The sequence below is a fragment of the Ovis aries genome, chromosome 2 (genome assembly GCF_016772045.2).
Source record: "Ovis aries strain OAR_USU_Benz2616 breed Rambouillet chromosome 2, ARS-UI_Ramb_v3.0, whole genome shotgun sequence".
Lineage (NCBI taxonomy): Eukaryota > Metazoa > Chordata > Mammalia > Artiodactyla > Bovidae > Ovis > Ovis aries.
The window spans coordinates 245873666-245892193 of NC_056055.1; the positions used below are offsets into that span (position 1 = coordinate 245873666).

Below are 18528 nucleotides of genomic sequence, written 5' to 3' on the forward strand. Positions count from 1 at the left end.
GCAGCAAGGCTCTGGGCCTACGACTCCCATCCTCCCTTGGGGGAGGGGAGGCTGAGGATCCGGTTGGCGGTGAACCCTGGACCAGGCCAGCCGGTTGCCATGGGGACGGTTGGGCGGAGGCCGCCGGCCGAGGCTGGTCGCCCCGCGGGGCAGTTCCGGGGAGCTCCCGCCACCGACAGGGAGTGGCCGGGGCCGGGCACCTGGGGCCGCGTTTTCCCGGCAGACCGAGCCGCATTACTTCTCCCCTCTCACACAGGGCAGACCACAAGTGCCCTGCAGCCGTCTGAGCCTCCTCCGACCTGAACTCAATCCCCCACGAAGCCGCACTTTATCTCCAGTTCATCTGCGTGAATTATTTACCGCGTCTGGCGGCCTCCCCGGCGGCCTCCGCCCTCCCTGCCCCCGCGGCTTGTTCACATCCTAGTTCGCAGTAGCCCCTCTTCCTCCCCATCCCGGGAGGGAGTTCGATGGTCAGGCCTCAGGGGGAACTTGGGGGAGAGAGAGAGAGAGAGCGAGCGAGAGAGCGCGAGCACGAGAGCGAGCACGCACTGGGTTAGGAGTCAGGAGCATTTGATTGTCCCAGCGGTGCTGCCTATCAACGTGGTACATCATCCCCATTTCACAGATGAAGAAGCTGAGGCCTGGAGGACTTTACTATCCTGTCCACAGTCAGGAAGGAGCCACAAGTGGGAGCAGTCCGAGGCTGGCTCTCGCCCTGAACTCTCAGCCACTGCTAAGCAGAGTGAGCTGATGCTGACCTTGGTTTGAGGGCCAGTGGCACCCGTGAGTGGCCATGCCTAGCGCTGTGCCGGGTGCTGGGGACACAGAGGAGTCGGGGACAGCTCCTGCCCTCCAGTTGCTTCTGTCTGGAGCGGGGGCGGGGTGGGGGTGGGGGTGGGGCCCAGGGAGCAGGCAAGCACAGACAGGTTGGTGACTGATCGTGATGGTTGGAGGGTTGGTGACTGATCGTGATAGGGGTTGGAGGGCTGGCCACAGCCAGCGAGTTCTAGGGCCCTGAGAGGTCCTTCTGTGAGTGGGTGGGGCTTCAGCCCGCCTCGGATGGGCGCGGGGGTGGGGAAGACCCGGAGCAGACGGAGGGAGCCTGGCAAGTTTGAGGTTTGCCTGAGAAAGGGTGGGTTCTCTGGGAGGGTGGTTGGAACAGGGCATTTATGTTGGCGATGGGGAGAGGAGGGGCCTTCGGGTCAGATCTGGGGCGGGGAAGGCGGGGGGAGGGGGGGCCGGGGCGGGGAGGGCGGTTCTTGAAATGTGAGCTCAAGGGTCAGTTTAGAGCAGTGCTTGTGGGGTTGGGAAACAGTTTTGCCCTCCAGGGGCCATTTGGCGATGTCCCGAGACCTTTGTGGTTGTGACAGCGTGGGAGGAGGGTAGAGCTCTGGGGGTCCATGGGTAGAGGGCATGGATGCTGTTAAACTTCTTATGGCACCCAGAACCATCCAGCCCCCAGCGCACCAAAGCTAACTCTTGGTTTAGAATCTACTTAAGAGCCTTTACCAGGAACCAAAGTGAGATTTGGGGCAAGTCCCTTAGTCTCATGCCTCAGTGGCCCCCTCCCTAAAATGGGCTGATTATACTGGCTGATGTTTGAGGAAGTAGCTGGTCACACCCTAGTACTTTACAGATATGATCTCATCTAATCCTTATAACCCAGGGAGGAGGGTATTACTCCTATTAACAGTCAACTTTTACAGCCACTTCTTAAGTGTCAGGCCCTATACTAAGTTCTTTACAGATACTCATTTATTTAATCCCTGCAACAACTCCATGAGAAAGGCACTATTACAATCTCCATTGAACAGCTCCATTGAACAGAGGCACCAGAGAATGGAAGGTTCCCGAGGATGGTGTTTCCCTCTCTCTCTCTGACTCTTGGCAACCCCATGGACTGCAGCCTGTCAGGCCCCTCTGTCCATGGGATTCTCCAGGCAAGGATACTAGAGTGGGTTGCCGTGCCCTTCTCCAGGGGATCTTCTCCAAACAAGAATCGAGCCTGGGCCTCTTGCATTGCAGGCAGATTCCCTACCGTCTGAGGCACCAGGGAAGCCCACCAGTGTCTAGAACAGCATCTAAATAACTGTTGAGCAGGAAATACAGATACCCTCCAATGGACTCCAGTGGGCCCATGAGTCTCCTGCCCTTGTGAAGAAACTGAGGCGCAGAAAGGTTGAGGATCTCGTTTGGAGACACAAAGCAGTTCCTGCCTCCCTTGCCTTTTGGCCGAGGAAGCCGCTGGGTGGTTTCGTCTCCTCCAGGCCCCTAGAGCCTGGCTCTTCCGCTGGCAAGAAGGGAGCTTGTGTGGGAGCATTTCTGAGATGCCCAGAGGGCAAGCGGGTTGGGGTTTCCCTGGAGTCCCAGCTGAGCCAGAAAGGACTAGATTCTTGGACTTGAACCAAACCCGGAAGGCAGTCTGCGCGAGAATGTGTCTAGGGCCTGGGATGGGGTTTGTACCACATCCCCTGGTGAATGCGGAGAGATCCTGATTTAATCTGATCCTGGTCCCCTACCTGCAGGGCCTTGGGAGAGACAGATGTGGCATCCGACGCGTCCCCTGCCCAAGCTGCCGTGCCGTCTGCAGGCTCCTTGTTCGAGGTGCAAATATCAGCCCGGCCTGGGAGCAGCCAGGTGGGGACTTGTTCAGAGGCTTCAATCTCCGCCTCTGATGCCTACACCACCTTGAATCCTAAACCCACTTTTCATTTCACGAGTGCCTATTACTTGACTTTTCTGGCCCTCATTGGTGGAATGGAACCAGGAATCCAGGTCTCACAGGCTTGCTGGAAAGATTAAAGTGAAGTCCCTCAGTCGCGTCCGACTCTGCGACCCCATGGACTGTAGCCTGCCACGCTCCTCCGTCCATGGGATTTTCCAGGCAAGAGTACTGGAGTGGGTTGCCATTTCCTTCTCCAGAGGATCTTCCTGACCCAGGGGTCAAAGCTGGATCTCCCACATTGTAGGCAGATGCTTTACCGTCTGAGCCACCAGAGAAGTCCTGGAAAGGTTTAAAGGCGATAACAATGAATACCCAGCGCCTTAGTAGGTTCTTTGCCTGAACTTCTTGGGGAATCCATCAAGTTTGAGCTTTGGGGTATCCCGGGGATGCAGTGGAGCTGGTAGGCGGGGATGGGGGGCGGTGAGGGTGTGCAGAGGCTTGGGAAGAGGCCTCTAAACCCTGCCATGTTCGGCTTGATGAATTGTGGCACCTGTAAATCCCAGACTGTCTCCCCTGGTCCGGTCCCTTGATGCTGTGCGGCCTTTAGGCTGGAGAGAGGGTGGTGCTGCTTGCTGGGTGTGGGTCGTGCCTCCCCTTCCTCATCCTCTCAACGGTTACAGGATCAGCAGCAGTTAAAAGAGCAGATGCTTGGTGTGGACCACAAACCTCCTCTCCTTCCACTTCTCCAGAAACCCGCTACACCCTGGCCACGTTGTTCTTTCCAGAATGTCATTCTTTTTCTGTCTCCGCACTTTTGCATATGCTGTTCTCTCAAGCCTCCCACCTCTTTGCATCTCGCCAAACTCATCCCCCAGGTTTCAGCCGAGTTGTTACCTCCTCCAGGAAGCCTTCCCTGACTTGGGCTCCTGCGGCCCTGTGCGCCTCTCTGCCCAAGCACTCGCTCCTCTGTGTGTCACTGCTGGTCAGTCCGCCACTATCAGACTGTGTTTCCCTCTGGGCTGGCCCTGGGGCTCTCTTGTGGGTCTCCATGTCCCCAGGGCTTCACACAAATGCCTGGCACGAAGCAGCTCCTCAGGGAACACTGTCGACTTAACGCTATAATAACAATCTCTTGCATATGTAGAGCTCTTTTTCAGTTTTGAAAGCCTTTTTTATGGCAATTGTGTCATCTGATCTTCACTGAGCACTTGTCATTCAAGGGAGGCAGGGGTCCCACTGGTGTTTCTGTTTCCAAGGAGGAAACCGAGGCCGGAAGACTTGAGGTGTGTTGTCCAGGTGGCCAGTGGACAGGCGCACTGCCCACACTGTCTTGCCTAAAGCAAGCATGGAAATGTAATATTTTTGGTCCAGGGTGTAATATAGTCTGCTCATAATTCTGATTGCAAGCTTTCTGCCTCGGGGGATGGGGTGGAGAGTTGGGGGCCAGGAGCTGTTGCTTCCAAGCCCTGGGAAGGAGCGGGGGCCAGCTTTGTGTGGCGGTGATGGGCTGTGTGGGGATGAGCATTCTCTGGAAGGGAAAGAGTGGGAGGCAGTGGCTCTCTTCTGCGGGGGTTCGTTCACTGCTGTGCTGGAGAGGGTTTCAGAACCCTGAAAATTTGGAGAAAAAAATATATCTAAAATAGAGAAATGACTAAGTAAACTGTAGTCCATCGACTTGGAATATTTAGCAACCATTAAAAATAATGTTTCTGTAGCTCTTGCCTTGGGAAAGTGTATATGTCATAATGCTGAAGACAAAAAGGAGACTATAAATTGGACCTGAGATAGGAGAACGGTGTGCAGGAATGGTTTGAATCCCAGCTCTGCCTCTTAGTCCTGCAAACTCAGGCAACCTGATCTCTCTGAGACTCGGTTTACTCATCTGTAAAATACTCGTAACAATAGTCCTCCCTCTTTAGGGAGGATTAAGTGTGTAAATAGATGTAAAGCACTTAAAGCAATGCCTGGTGTATATTGTTTTAAGATTTAGTAATTCGTTTTCTCAGAGTATCGATTTGCAATGCTGTGTTGGTTTCGGTGTGCAGAGAGGGAATCAGTGATGCGTGTAAGGGAATCAGTGATGCGCGTACACATATCCACTTTTTTTTCAGATTCTTTCCCCATATTTAGTTTTTCTTCTGTATCAATTTTTGGCTGTGCTCGGTCCTCGTCTCTTCGCCCAGGCTCTCTCTAGTTGCAGTGAGTGAGTGGGAGGTACTCTTGCTAGATGGCTTCTCATTGCGGAGCATGACCTCTAGGGCTCCAGGGTTTTGGTGGTTGTGGCCCCCAGGCTAGTTGCTATGGCATGTGGGGTCTTCCTGGACCAGGGATCAAACCCGCGTCCCTTGCATTGCAAGGACCATCAGAGAAGCCCTAGTTACTCTTAATAATTATTGTTATCTTTGCAGCTATGGAAAATATATACAAGAAAAAAAGATGGAAGAAAAGGTCAGCGCTGTATTTTTGCGGGAATGAGGTTACTGGGTGATTTTTACTTTCTTTTTTCCCCATTTCCCTAAATAGTCTCTAAAATATATTGCCTAAATATTTTACAGTAGGGATGTATTTCTTTTATTATCCTGAGAGGATAATAAACTGCTTTCCCCCCAAACCACAATAGTGGGGAGACAGACTCAGGAATCCTTTCCTTTTGGACTCAAGGGGCGTGATCACAGGTCACCTCCATAATTAACACCTGGGACGCCCTGAGAACACACGCATGTCAATATATTTTTCTTCTGCCTGGGTCAGCAGTTCTAGGGTAGTCTTTCCCCAAACAGATCAGGCTGACCCTTTTGTCTCTCATCGGCTTGTTTAATAATTTTATATGATGCTTATTGAAACAAGGAGCTGAGCTGTTTAATACCCACAACGACAAGCTGTCACCACCTGATGACAGTGAGAATTCCCCAGGCAGGGTGCGTCAGAGATGAAACTAAATCATTCTGACCACCCTGTCATCATCACACGCTCCCTCTATCCAGCGAGACAAGGGCATTTACAGTGAAGGAAACGCCAACTGCTGTGTAAGCTGATACGGCTCCGTCAGTCAGCTGGCCGGGCCGGCAGTCTTCCAGGGAAGGCTGGCCAGCTGGCCGGCAAATGACTGTGCTGAGCACACAGTAGGCGTTCAGTAATTACTCCTGGGCCAATGCAAGTGCAATTTTGTTAGGTCTGGCAATGTGCACGACTCCATCGTGGACACTGTCCTGCGTCCTGGTGGAGAGAAGGGTGTGCAAAAGCTGTCTTGACCTTTCGAGAGTAAGGGCCCATGGATTCTTTCAGGTTCTTCTACCAAGAGTTGCATGAATCCTAGTCTTTTGGGATGATGGTCCCAGACCTAGCGGGTCTATGGTAGACCTTGAGTTTTCTCTGGATTCTTTTTAGGATAAGGGTTGATGTGACCATGATAACCGTTACTGCAACATCTTACCAGTTCTCACATCCCCATCCCACTATTTTTCATTAATCCTCCCATCCATCTCTCCATCTGTCTCTCCATCCATGGTCCATCGTGAAGCTATTTGTGTGTGCGCGTGCATCTATGTGTTAGTCACTCAGTCATATCTGACTCTTTGTGACTCCATGGACTATAGCCCACCAGGCTCCTCTGTCCATGAAATTCTCCAGGCAGGAATTCTGGAGTGGGTTGCCATTCCCTTCTCCAGAGGATCTTCCCGACCCAGTGATGAAACTGCAGCGTCTCCTGCCTTGCAGGCAGATTCTTTACCTTTGGAGCCGCCAGGGAAGTCCAGCAAGCTATTTAATGGTGGATAAATACTTAGATCCTAGGGCTTCAGATCTGCTTGTGGTGTGGGATGCAGAGAGGCGGCCAGGCACTGAGGTGGCAGGGCAATCTCAAAGTCCTGAGTAAAGAGAGGTGGAATCCGACACCCACCTGGAGCCTCAGGAGAGACTTCATGTTGGGCACCATCGTTGCCATCACCATCGCCACTGAGATTCTTCTGACCAGTGGTGGGGCCTCAGCCCAACAGAGTCATTGACAAAGTGAAAGGGAAAGTCGCTCATTTGTGTCTGACTCTTTGCAACCCCATGGGCTACACGGTCCCTGGAAGTCTCCAGGCCAGAATACTGGAGTGGGTGGCCTTTCCCTTCTCCTGTGGTTCTTCCCAACCCAAGGATCGAATCCAGGTCTCCCGCATTGCAGGCGGATTCTTTCCCATCAGAGCTGCAAAGATGGGATAGGCCCCTGACACGCCTCCTCGTCCCTGCACTCTGACCTCTCTGCCGTCTGGTCCCTCCTGCCTACTCTCCTGCCTTTCCTGGTTCTCTTCTCCACTCTCCCTGACTCCTCCATCCCTACCCCCTACCTGTCAAGGGCACCAGTCCGCAGAGCCCTGATCCTTGCTAGATGACAATTAGATTGATAAACCGACTTGTGAAGATGGGCCTTTGGGTGTTGCCATGTTCCTGTAACACTTTCTCTGTCATCGCCACCGTGATCTAGTGTGTGCGTTTATTGTGCGCCGTGAAATGCCTATTGTGAACAACACCAACTGTGTGTCATTATCACGTATTCTGAGCACCAAATGTGAGCACTAACTCCATGATTGAACTTCTCACGTGGGCCTGTACTGTGAATTTCATTTGGGTCTAGATTTCAGCACGTTGGAGTAGGGAGGAGGAGGAGGTCCCAGTCAGGCGGGCCTGAGTTCAGATCTCATAAAACCTCTTGCTAGCTCTTGGGTAAGGCATTTAACATCTCTGAGCCTCAGTTTGCTTATCTGTTAAATGGAGACAGTAACACCTACCTGGATGATGGGCCTGTTGCAAACAGTCAGGTATCGTATTAGTGGGAGAGTCCCCCCAGGAGTGTTAAATGCCCTGCCCGTGTTCCCCCTGCAGAGGGGCTGGAGACTGGGGGAGTGTTCGGACTCAGCTCACATCTCGCAGCCTGTGCCCTGGGCTGGCTGTGTTGTGGGGTCCAGGCGGGTGGTGTAACCAGAAAGGCCTAAGAGTGGTTGATATCTGATTGTCCTCCCCTGGGTCTAATTACAAAGCCTTGCAGGAAGTTTTACAAGCTGAGGGTAGAGGTTTCACCCACTCAATGACCCCTGGGTCTCAGTCATCACTACTGGGAGGCCCTCTCTTACTTTCTCCCTTGGGGATTCACATCATGCCCCCATGCCTCTCTGTCCTTACTTTGGCCTCCCACGAAGTAGTCCAACCCCCTTCCTTATTTTCTTTTAAAACAGAGAAAAACAGGCACGAGTTTTATAACACATAGACCTCCTGTATACATGGGAGATGCAAGGAAAACTGAGGAACTTCCTTTTCCTCTGTTTTTTAATCTATAACTTCGCTTATCAGTTTATGGCTGTGCTGGTCTCTGTTGCTGCGCGGGTTTTCTCTAGCTGTGGTGTGCAGGCTTTCCGTGGTGGGGCTTCTCTGGCTGCTGAGCATAGGCTCTAGGACATGCGGGCTTCAGTCCTCGCACACGCTGGGGCTCCTGGGCTCCAGGGCACAGCTCAGTCGTCATGGTGCTTGGGCTTAGTTGCTCCTGGGCATGCGGGATCTTCCCTGATGAGGGATCAAACCCATGTCTCCTGCATTGGCAGGCAGACCCTTCACCACCGAAACGCCGGGGAAGCCCATTCCCTGGGTTTTAATCAGCAAAAAAGACAGTCTCCCGGCAGTGAGATCCCTCAGAGAGGCCTTGCTCTCCATGTGTTAATCCATCTTCACCTTCATTCAGCCCATGTTTCTAAAGTCCTACTGTGTGCTGAGTCCTGCACATGAGACAGGGTGTCATGGATGGCAGGGATGGTACTGAGCTTGGTTCCGTCTGATGAGTGGTTTGAGACATTCCCCTCCCTGTCCCAACGTTTGTTCTCAAGACTCAATAGACTGAAGGTCAGCTATGTGGCTTGGGACTTCTGCTTGATAATCAGTTCAGCCGCTCAGTAGTGTCCAACTCTTTGCAACACCCTGGACTGCAGCATTCCAGGCCTCCCTGTCCATTACCAACTCCCAGAGCTTGCTCAAACTCATGGCCATCTAGTTGGTGATGCCATCCAACCATCTCATCCTCTGTCGTCCCCTTCTCCTCCTGCCCTCAATCTTTCCCAGCATCAGGGTCTTTTCTGATGAGTCAGTTCACATCAGGTGGCCAAAGTATTGGAGCTTCAGCTTCAGCAAGAAGCATAAACTTGCGCTTGGACACGTCCGCCTGCTGCACCTGCATTTGAGACTGTGTCAAAATGTCACACTTTTGGTAGACCGTTGGGAATGGGGGTTAGCAAGAGAGACGTCGTGACTGGGAGATACTACTGATTTGAGGTTATGATCCTGGAGGCAAAGGGTCAGATGATGAGGGTGGGTATTACTGGGCTGGGGTCTGGGGGGGGGATACATGGTGAGAAGCTGGGGGGAGAAGAGAAGAGAAGGGGGAATGGAGGGGAGAGCCTTGAGGAACAGTCCCTTGAAAGCTTGGGAGGCCAGAAGAGGCCTGTTCTCAGAGATGGGATGAGAGCTTGAGGAAAGGGCAGTGGGAATAGGGTTAGGGGAGATCCAGGGCCTGGTGGTACCCGGGCACGGTGGCCTCGGGGCTGGTCACCTCTGTGACCTTGAGGCTGGAAGCAGAACGCAGGAGGTTGGGAGCCGGGAGAGGTGGGCTGGGGAGGTGGAGGGCCTCGGCCATTCTTTGGAGGAGGTGGGCAGTGAGGGGGAGGGGTGCTCGTGAGTTGAGGGCCATCTTTGGGCAGGACGCAGTTAGAGGCAGAGGGAAGGGTCTCCTTCGTGCTGTGCATATATGGGGTTGGCCAAAACGTTCAGGTTTTTCATACCATCTTAAAGACAAAACTCAAGTGAACTTTTTTGGCCAATCCAATACCTTGGTGTGGACACAGTGTTGACCAGTCACCTTTTTAGGTCAATGGTACCTTTGTCTAATGGCAGCTATTCCATCCCTCAGTAACCACTAAGCACCTGTTATGTGCCAGAATCGGTTCCACGTGCTGAGGGTACAGCTGAGAGAAAGTGGGCAGGATCCTAGCCTTCAAGGATCTTCCCCTCTAGTGGGGACAAAGACAGTGAGCACATTATAACTCAGCTGGCTTTGAGATCAAACGGAGATAAGAGCCACCAGGCTTTAATCAGAGAGAAGCATTGTTACTAATGGTCCAGAACAAGGCTTTGTTAACACACAGAGACCTTATTCAAGTGGGGCCGTGTGTGCAGGCTGCTCCTCTGCTTCTGAGGTCCGGTCTGGGGGTTGGGAAGGAGGGAAGGACAGACTGGCACCCACGTGTCTCCCCAACGCCCACCTTGATGCCGGGGTGACCTCCTGGGTGAGCTGGCCGCTGTCACCGTGGAGCTGCGCACTCACTTGGTCCAGGACTCCCAGAGGCTGAAGGAGGCGATCGGGGAGGTGGAAGGGCTGCAGGGTCAGGGGCTGCTCCTTGCCAAGGGTGGGCCACAGAGCAGCAGTCAGGGCGCACCCCACCGGCCTTCAGACTGTGCTATACGCTTCCAGCTGCTGCCCCTCCGCGCTCGCCCTCCACACCCCGTGCAGGCTGACTTTCGCTGCCCACGCCACCCCAGCACCAGCCGGGGGAGGGAGTTTCGGGAGAGGGCACAGGATCTCAGCTGCACTGGGTTAGCTCCACAGACACAGCACAAAGCTAACTCAGCGGTAATGGGGGCGATGAGATAGGGATGACAGGGGCAAGGGTTTCTTTAGCTCAGGTGGGCGGGGGAGGCCCCTCTGAGGAGGAGGCATGCGTGACGAGACCTGGGGGAGAGAACCTGGCACCTTCCAGGGACAGAGAGGACAGGGAGTCTGGGGCCTGGAGATGAGCCTGGAGGAGCCCCAGTGCTCAGAGCCTCGCAGGCTATGCTGGATTTGGTTCTGGTCACAGTGAGAAGGGGGTTTCCCAGGCAGCACTAGGGGTAAAGAATCTGCCTGCCAATTCAGGAGAGGTAGGGAGCTGGTGATGGACAGGAAAGCCTGGCGTGCTGCAGTCCAGGGGGTTGCAAAGAGTTGGACACAACTGAGCGACTGAACTGATTGACGAGACTCGGGTTTGATCCCTGGGTCGGGAAGATCCCCCAGAGAAGGAAATGGTAAGCCCACTCTGGTATTCTTGATGGGGAATCCCATGGTCAGAGGAGCCTGGCGGGCTACAGTCCATGGGGTCGCAGAGTTGGACATGACTGAGCGTCTGGGCACACAGTGCGAAGGGCTTTGAGCAGGGTGGTGACGTGGCTCGCTTTCAGCTTCTGAACGCTCACTGGTGCTGCTGGATGGAAGAGGGGCTTCGGGATTGGGTGGGAAAGACGGAGTGGGGGGCAAGTGGGGCTGCTACAGTGCTTAACGAGGACGTGATGACAGCCGGGACTGGGTGCTGGCTGGGAGGGGAGATACAGGTGGTTAGACTGTGCATCTGATCTGGGAACAGAGATAGCATTAAAGTGCATGTTTTTTTTTTTGTTGTTATTCTGTTTTTTGTCTGCGTGGCAAGGCATGTGGAATCTTGGTTCCCCAACCAGGGATCAAACCTGTACCCCCTGCACTGGAAGAAGAGTCTTCTTAAGCACTGACCCTTCCCTCCCGCCCACCCCTACCCTGGGAACTTTCTTAAGTGTTTTGTTTTTTTTTTAAATAATATTCTTAAAGATTTTTCAAAATTTATTTTGGGCTCCATCGGGTCTTCGTTGCCGTGAGCGCTTTTCTCTGGTGCTGGGCGGCAGTTGCTCTCTAGCTGCGGTGCTGAGGCCTCTGGCGGCTTCTCTCGCCAAGAAGTGTGGGCTCTAGGGCAGGCGGGCTTCAGTACTTGCCTCTAGGGTTTCGTTGCCCTGGGGCAGGCGGAACCTTCCCAGACAAGGAATCGAACCCCACATTCTTAATGGCCGGGCCACCCAGGAAGTCTTCTGGGACTTCCTCCAGGGAGATGGGTTTTGAGTTAAAGGGTAGAGAGGCTTTAGGGCTTCCCAGGAGGCACTACAGATAAAGAACTGCCTGCCAGAGACGTGGGTTCAGTCCCTGGGTTGGGAAGATCCCCTGGAGGAGGACACGGCAACCCACTCCAGCGTTCTTGCCTGGAGAATCCCATGGACAGAGGAGCCTGGCGGGCTACAGTCCACGGGGTCCCAAAGAATCGGACACGACCGAGTGCCTTGGCACAGCACCCGACAGAGAGGCTTTAAGGTCCTCTTGAACAGTAGAGTTATTATCCTTCGCTCCTTTGGTCCTTGCTTCTGAGAAAGGTTATCCTTTCCCCAGTGAGTTCCTTGCTCTTCATGGCCCCTGCTGTCATCGGCCACGAGAATCCATCCCCTGCTATCCCCTCCTGTCTCTTTCTCGTAACAGGTAGGGCTGCCTCTCCTCCATTTCACCCTTCCTGACCTTGGCATTTCTCTGCCTTTGGGTTCTAGTCAGTTGTGAGCACCCCCACCGTCCTGTGCCTTTAAGATGGGAAGAGAAGGGCCAGATGAAATCTATCTGCTCAAAGTCCTGCCTTAATGAGAGGCAGAGAGAGAAGATAATAAAAGCAAGAGCCAGCCTGGGGGGAAAAAAAGAAAAGATTTTTATCCTCCCAACCCTGCAAGTTCCCCTCTGGCTCTGAGAAAGCCTCAAAAGATTTCTCTCCGAACATATGAGTAATACCCAGTAAAAAACGCTGTCCTCGGAGCAGAGGGAGAAGATGGAATGATTCTGTGTTTGATTAGAATTTATTTCCAACCTGCAGCCTCCCTGGTGCCAACCTCCCACGCTCCCCGCCCCTGCAGAGCTTGGCAGCCAGAGAAACAAGGAGAGGAGGGAGACAGGAAAGGGGGGATGAGGGGAGGCAGGGGTCTCTGGACTCTAGAGGACTTCCCGGCACAAAGAGGAGAGAGGTGTCCTCCGCTTGATCCCTCCAGAGGGAGTGGCCAGTGGGGCTGCAGGCCTCTTAGGACTTTTTGAAAGAGGCAGCTTGGATTTCCAGGGGTCCTGGGAGGGATGGTTGACTGATGCAGCCAGTCAGGCTGGGCTGCTAGCTTGCTGTGTGATCTTGGAGAGCTTGCTTGCCCTCTCTGGTTTCACTTCCTAATCTGCCGTCAATAAGGACCTTCAGTTCAGTTCAGTTCAGTCGCTCAGTCGTGTCCGACTCTTTGCGACCCCATGGACTGCAGCACACCAGGCCCCCCTGTCCATCACCAGCTCTTAGTGGCTATGATTTTGGGACAATTGCAACATGGCCATCTGGGAGCCAGTTTGGTTCTCACTGGGTTGGGTTCCAGGGAGATTCCCTCTATGTCAGACTGGGGAGTGATGTGGGGCAGGGGACAGGGGTCAGGAGTCCTGAGACTTTGGGGCAAGGACTCTCTCCTGTCTTGGGTTGTCTCTAGGCAGTGAGGGTAAATCTCACCGAGTGACTATCCTGCCATCCTTCATTCATCACAGGCTATGTGCGGTTACTGGCTGCACGTGGTCAACAAAATACAGCCCCCATCCGCACAAGGCTCTCGGTGCGGTGGGCGGAGAGCAGGCACAGGGCACTGGGGGTGCGGAGGAAAGGCCCTGGGCCTGGGCTTTGGAGGCCATGGCTGCCTGGGGAAGCTGATGTCTAAGCTGGGGCCCGCAGAGTGAATGGAGGGAAGGCAGGAGAGGAACTGGGTAAGGGGGGCACCCACAAGAGGCAAGGGGCTGGCAGAGGGGCAGGGTGAGAACAGGCGGGGTGTGTGGGGAGGACTGGAGGCTGCTGTGATGGGAGGTGGGAAGCAGGGGGTCAGGGATGGGGCCTTGGGGACCCCTCAGCAGGGTCTCTCCAGGAAGGAGTCTGGCCAAGTGCATCTCACAGGCACGTGGGAAGACACGGGGGTGGGCTTATGACTCTCAGCTCTTTCAAAGCGCCACCCCCTGGGGCTCCCTTCTCTCACCCTGGAAGTGGACAGTTCTGGTTGAAACACACGTGAGAGGGAGCCAGGCTTCTTCAACATGGATCTAGGGCTTCAGTGGGTGAAGGCTTTGGAGAGCCGACTTGGGCCCCATCACTCAGGGCTCAGTGCTGGATCTGGCTGCCCTGGTGGGAGTGAACTCCCATTCTTGGCGTAGGGGGCTATCTGTCCAGCTCTGGAAGGAAGGGTGATTGGGATGGACAGACTTCATCCTGGGGTGAAGAGGTGTGAGCCCTGGAATGAGCCTAGACAGGTCTGGTTTCCCAGTATTGACTGTCACGCAGAGCTGTGGATCCTTGGGTAGGTCAGTTCACCCCTCTGAGCCTAGGTTTTCTTCTCTGTAAAGTGATATTAGCAGCATCCACTTCCCAGGGTGGTTTTGAAGGAAGGTTAAACAAGATGATGATGGGGGTGGTGGTGATAATGTCACTGATGGTGATGACGATGGTATTAACAGTGTTGAGTCCTAAACTCTGTTAGTGGGTGATGCAATGCACTGTTGAGGTTCCCTCTTCAGGACCAAGACACTCATCTCCCGGTTTCCAGGAGTGTTGCCCTCAGCCCAAGTCAAGGTCACGCCTGTTCCTGGGGCACAGCGGCCTGGCCTCAGTGTAGAAGAATGCAAAGGGTGAGTTCTCCCACACCCCTCGGAGCTTCAGATGGTGGCAGCTGCGGAGTGGGTCCTCTTTTCCCTCTGCCCAGACCTGCTTGCTCCACCCACCCTTCTGCCAAGAGCCTTCCCTGACAAACCTCCTGCATCTAGACCGTCCATTTCAGAGGATGTTTCTCAGGAGTCTGATGTCAGACAGCCCTTTGGACTGTTGCATGTCATCCTCCCCATAACCCTTTGTGGGAGATACCACGATTGAACTCTTTTAACACCCAGGGAAACTGGAGTAAAGAGGTGAGATCTCTGCTTGCAGCTGCATAGATCGGAAGTGGTAGAGCTTGGACTTGAACACAGGTAAAACTCGGGACCTGACTCCACAACACAGCTTCCAACCATCCCCCGGAGCCTGGCCCCGGAGCCTGGTCACAGGCAGCCAGCAAAGGGCAGTAACGCCCCTTTCCACAGGGGAGGCTCTAGACTGTTGCCACTTGCTTCAAGACCCTCGTCTCCTGTCCCCCTCCCCGTTTTCCCCACACCGAGACACAGCAGCAGCAGCAGCAAGCTTCACGAGCCTCGCCAGCGTGCCTGTATCACAAGGAGAAAACACCACCTTTCTCGGCCACCCACTCCCCAGCTGCCGAGGGAACACCATTGTTCCCGCCGCCAGGGTGGGTGTCTTCGCCTGCCCCACCCCCCGACGTGTGGTTTGCGTCTCTGGGGAAGCTGCTGGGAGGAGAGACGCAGAATCTGCTGTTGCCTCACCCTGGGATCTGAGACCCCAGAGGAGGAAGCCCCCCCACTGGCCATGCCTGGACCTGTGATAGCAGCTTCCTGGGCGTGAGAAGATCCGCGTCTAGTCCCGGCACCCCACTGACTCGGGATGGGGGCCCGGGGCTCCTCTGGGCCTCAGTTGCCCACCTAAAGGATCTCCAAGGGTCCTTCTGAGCTGGTGTGCCGTGTGGATGCTGCCCGGGCTTCTGCCGCTTCCTCCCTCGAATGGCCAGAACGCCACCTCCCTCTTCACTGGGGTGGAGCTCTACCGTTCAGCCCCTTCATGGGGACTGTCCCCTTCACGGGGACACGGTCGCACTGGAGGCTGGAGGTCGCCGTGAGGCTGGACGATGACGGCCTTCTGTCATCAGATGACAGACGGGCTCCTAGAGGAGCGGCGACTCGCCTCAGGCCATTTGATCTTTCGAAAACTCTTGATAGTCTCTCATTTTTAACCTACAAATAAAAATTATATGCTGCTGAATGTGAGACCTGAGAGCTTAGAAGTCACCCCCCGTCAGATCCTTCTGTTTGACAGATGGGGACGTCAGGTGCCCCCCGCTGCCCCGCCACCCGGTTGCACGGTGACCTGTGGCAGAGCTGGGTTCAAGGCCAAGTCTGGGGCTGCTGGGAGGAGAGATGTGAAATCAACGACCCGTGTGTGTGCTCAGTTGCCTCAGCCGTGTCCGACTCTTGGCGACCCTGTGGACCGTAGCCCGCCAGGCTCCTCTGTCCATGGGATTCTCCAGGCACGAATACTGGAGCAGGTCGCCATTTCCTTCCCAGGGGATGTTCCTGACCCAGGGATCGAACCCCGAGTTTGCTGCATCTTTTGCCTTGCAAGCAGATTCTATACTGCTGAGCCACCGGGGCAGCCTTCCATGACCCTTAGTTGGGTGTTTGTCAAATTTCAAGCCATGAATGATCTCCCTTTTGAGGCCTAAAGCCTAACCCACTAATGGAAAGTCACGCAGGGCACCAATTTGTGGACGTGCGGCCCCTGTTTCGGGGGTGGGAGCAGAGTGCTCCCTGTGATGATCAGGCCCGTTCTACCCTGTAGCATGCAGCCGGGGACGTGCCCGGTGGGGGTGGCTTCGTGTCTTTATTTTCCTACCACGGTAGCGCAGGAGGCCCAGAGAGGAGGTGACGCCGAGCGGCAGGGACAAAGAAGTGTGTGTGTTCTGGCGAATTTGGGGAATTAACTCTGAGGCTGTTCCAAGGAGGAAATGATGTTTTGAATTGGGAGTTATTATACATTTGAGCTCACTGCTTTTTAAAGAACACCTTGTTTACTGAACTGTTCTGTTTACAGATTTATTTATACCTGGCTCACTTTGAAAAAGAATCTGAAGGGGCAAATTATTTAATTAGATCGTGAGTTTCTTAAGGGCAGAAACTACCCCCCACTACCTCCCCTCTTCTGACAGGCTAACTCCTGGTCGGCTACCTTCTGCCCTCTCCTAGCTGGATTTTCTGCCTCTCTCTGTCGTTGTAATAATCTGTTTCTGTGCTTTGTTTTCCGCTGAACTATGAGCTCAGTGAAAATATGTATTAGAAAATCTGTATTAGACATGTTAGTGTCTCATCCAACGACCTATCCATCCAGCAAGCAAACATGTGTCCATGTGTGTGCTTAGTCACTCAGTCATGTGCGACTCTTTGTGACCCCACGACTATGGCCCGCCAGGCTCCCGTGCCCTCCTGCAGGGGATCTTCCCAACCCAGGGATCGAACCCAGGTCTCCCACATCACAGGCAGATTCTCTACCAGCTGAGCCACCAGGGAAGCCCGTCCATCCATCCACCCAACAGGCAGACATCGTCCATGCATCTTTACAGTCGTCCATTTGCTAACCACTTGTCTACCATTTTCCGTCCATCGTATATCCATCGTATATCCAGGTAACCATGCGTCTATTCTTTCAAAGCCCAAGAGAGTTGCACAAGTGAAGCCACACTGAACGGACTACAAGCAAACATCCTTTCCCCGGGGCTGCTTTTCTCCTAAGCTCTAGGTGTGCGTACGCGCTCAGTCCCTTCAGCCGTGTCTGCCTCTGTGCGATCCCAGGGACTGCAGCCCGCCAGGCTCCTCTGTCCATGGGATTCTCCAGGCAAGAATGCTGGAGTGGGTTGCCATGCCCTCCTTCAGGGGATCTTCCCGAGCCAGGGATCCAACCCTCATCTCTTGCGTCTCCCGCATTGGCGGGTGGGTTCTTTACCGCTAGCGCCGCCCGGGAAGCCCAGACGCTAATGTAGCACAAGTATTAACTAATGAGTAAATGAAGCTACAGTCTCCCCAGGACTCCATGAGGCAGGATCATTATCACCGTGTTTCGGATGAGGAAAGTATCACGGAGAGAGTTTTAGGAACCTGCCCAGGTCGCGTAGCTGGTCAGTGTCAGAGCGAGCTGGCCCTGATCACCTGGCTGCAGCGCCCTGGCCTCTTGCTTCCCCGTGGTGGAGGATATTTCTGGGGGGATGCTTTAAGCTGTCTTGTAGTTCTTCCCCACAGCGTGCTAATCTCTCTCACCTCCAGTCTTCATCTTTACAAGCTCTGGCCCTCTCCCTGTCCTGTTCCCACTTCCTTTCTACTAAGAACAGAGGCTCCTGATCTTAGCCCCTGGGGAGAGAGGGGAAGAGAGAGAGAGCCATGAGGGGCCTTCTGTCTGGGCCAGGTCAGAGGTGAGGAGGAAGACAGACTCCCCACAGGCAGCCAGAGCCGTCCTCTCCCATCCTGTCCCCTGGGGAGGATCAGAGCCGCCTGAGGTGTGCAGCTCTGCTGCGAGCGGGCAGTGATGGGTCAGTGTGTCTAACGGGCCAGGGAGGACCAATCAAGGCGGAAAGCATTTGGCCCAGAAGCCCTTGGGGCTTTGGGGAGAGGAGGTGCGGCTCTTCCAAGCTCTCAGGAAGCCATGTGGAATTCCCAGAGAGGGATTCCATTTCTCCTGAGGTGTGGGGGTTTCCACCTAACGCTGTCCGGGCACCTTAAACTCCCCCGAGCCAGAACTAAACCCGTTTCCTTTCTGCATCATCTCCTCCACTTGGTTTTTCCCTGCCCTTCTCTCATGCTCCGGAAATGACTGCACCATCTAATCCTTTTGCCTGTCTGTTCATCCTTCTTTCCCCATTTCTTCAGGTAACAGCACCGCTCTCTTTGCATAATTGTTCTTGCATTTTAGTTCTTTTTTTTTTTTTAAGATTTATTTATCTATTTATTTATCATAACTTATTTTTGGCTGGGCTGGGTCTTTGTTGCTGTTCCATGGGCTTTCTCTGGCTGCAGAGAGAGGGGGCTACTCTTCACTGGGTGCATGGGTTTCCCCTTTCGGTGGCTTCTCTTGTGGAGCACAGCCTCTAGGCACGAGGGCTTCACTAGTTGTGGCCTTTCCCGGCTTCTAGAGCGCAGGCTCGGAAGTTGTGGAGCATGGGCTTAGTTAGTCTGCGCATGTGGAATCTTCCCAGGCTGGGGATCTAACCAGCGTCCCTTGCATTGCAAGGCAGATTCTTAACCACTAAACGCCCAGGGATACCCCTACCCTCCCCCCATTTTAGTTTCTGGTAGAACCAGCCCATTAGCATTCTAC

The 18528-nt window shown here is 54.2% G+C and overlaps 1 long non-coding RNA gene across 1 annotated transcript; it reads left to right on the forward strand.

Annotated features, from left to right (window-relative positions):
* Positions 1-1073: 1073 nt before the first annotated feature.
* On the forward strand, positions 1074-16242 carry LOC132659356 (uncharacterized). The gene is made up of 2 exons (XR_009599681.1): positions 1074-1132; positions 2526-16242. It is a non-coding gene; the product is annotated as an uncharacterized LOC132659356 (long non-coding RNA).
* The last annotated feature ends 2286 nt before the right edge of the window (positions 16243-18528 follow it).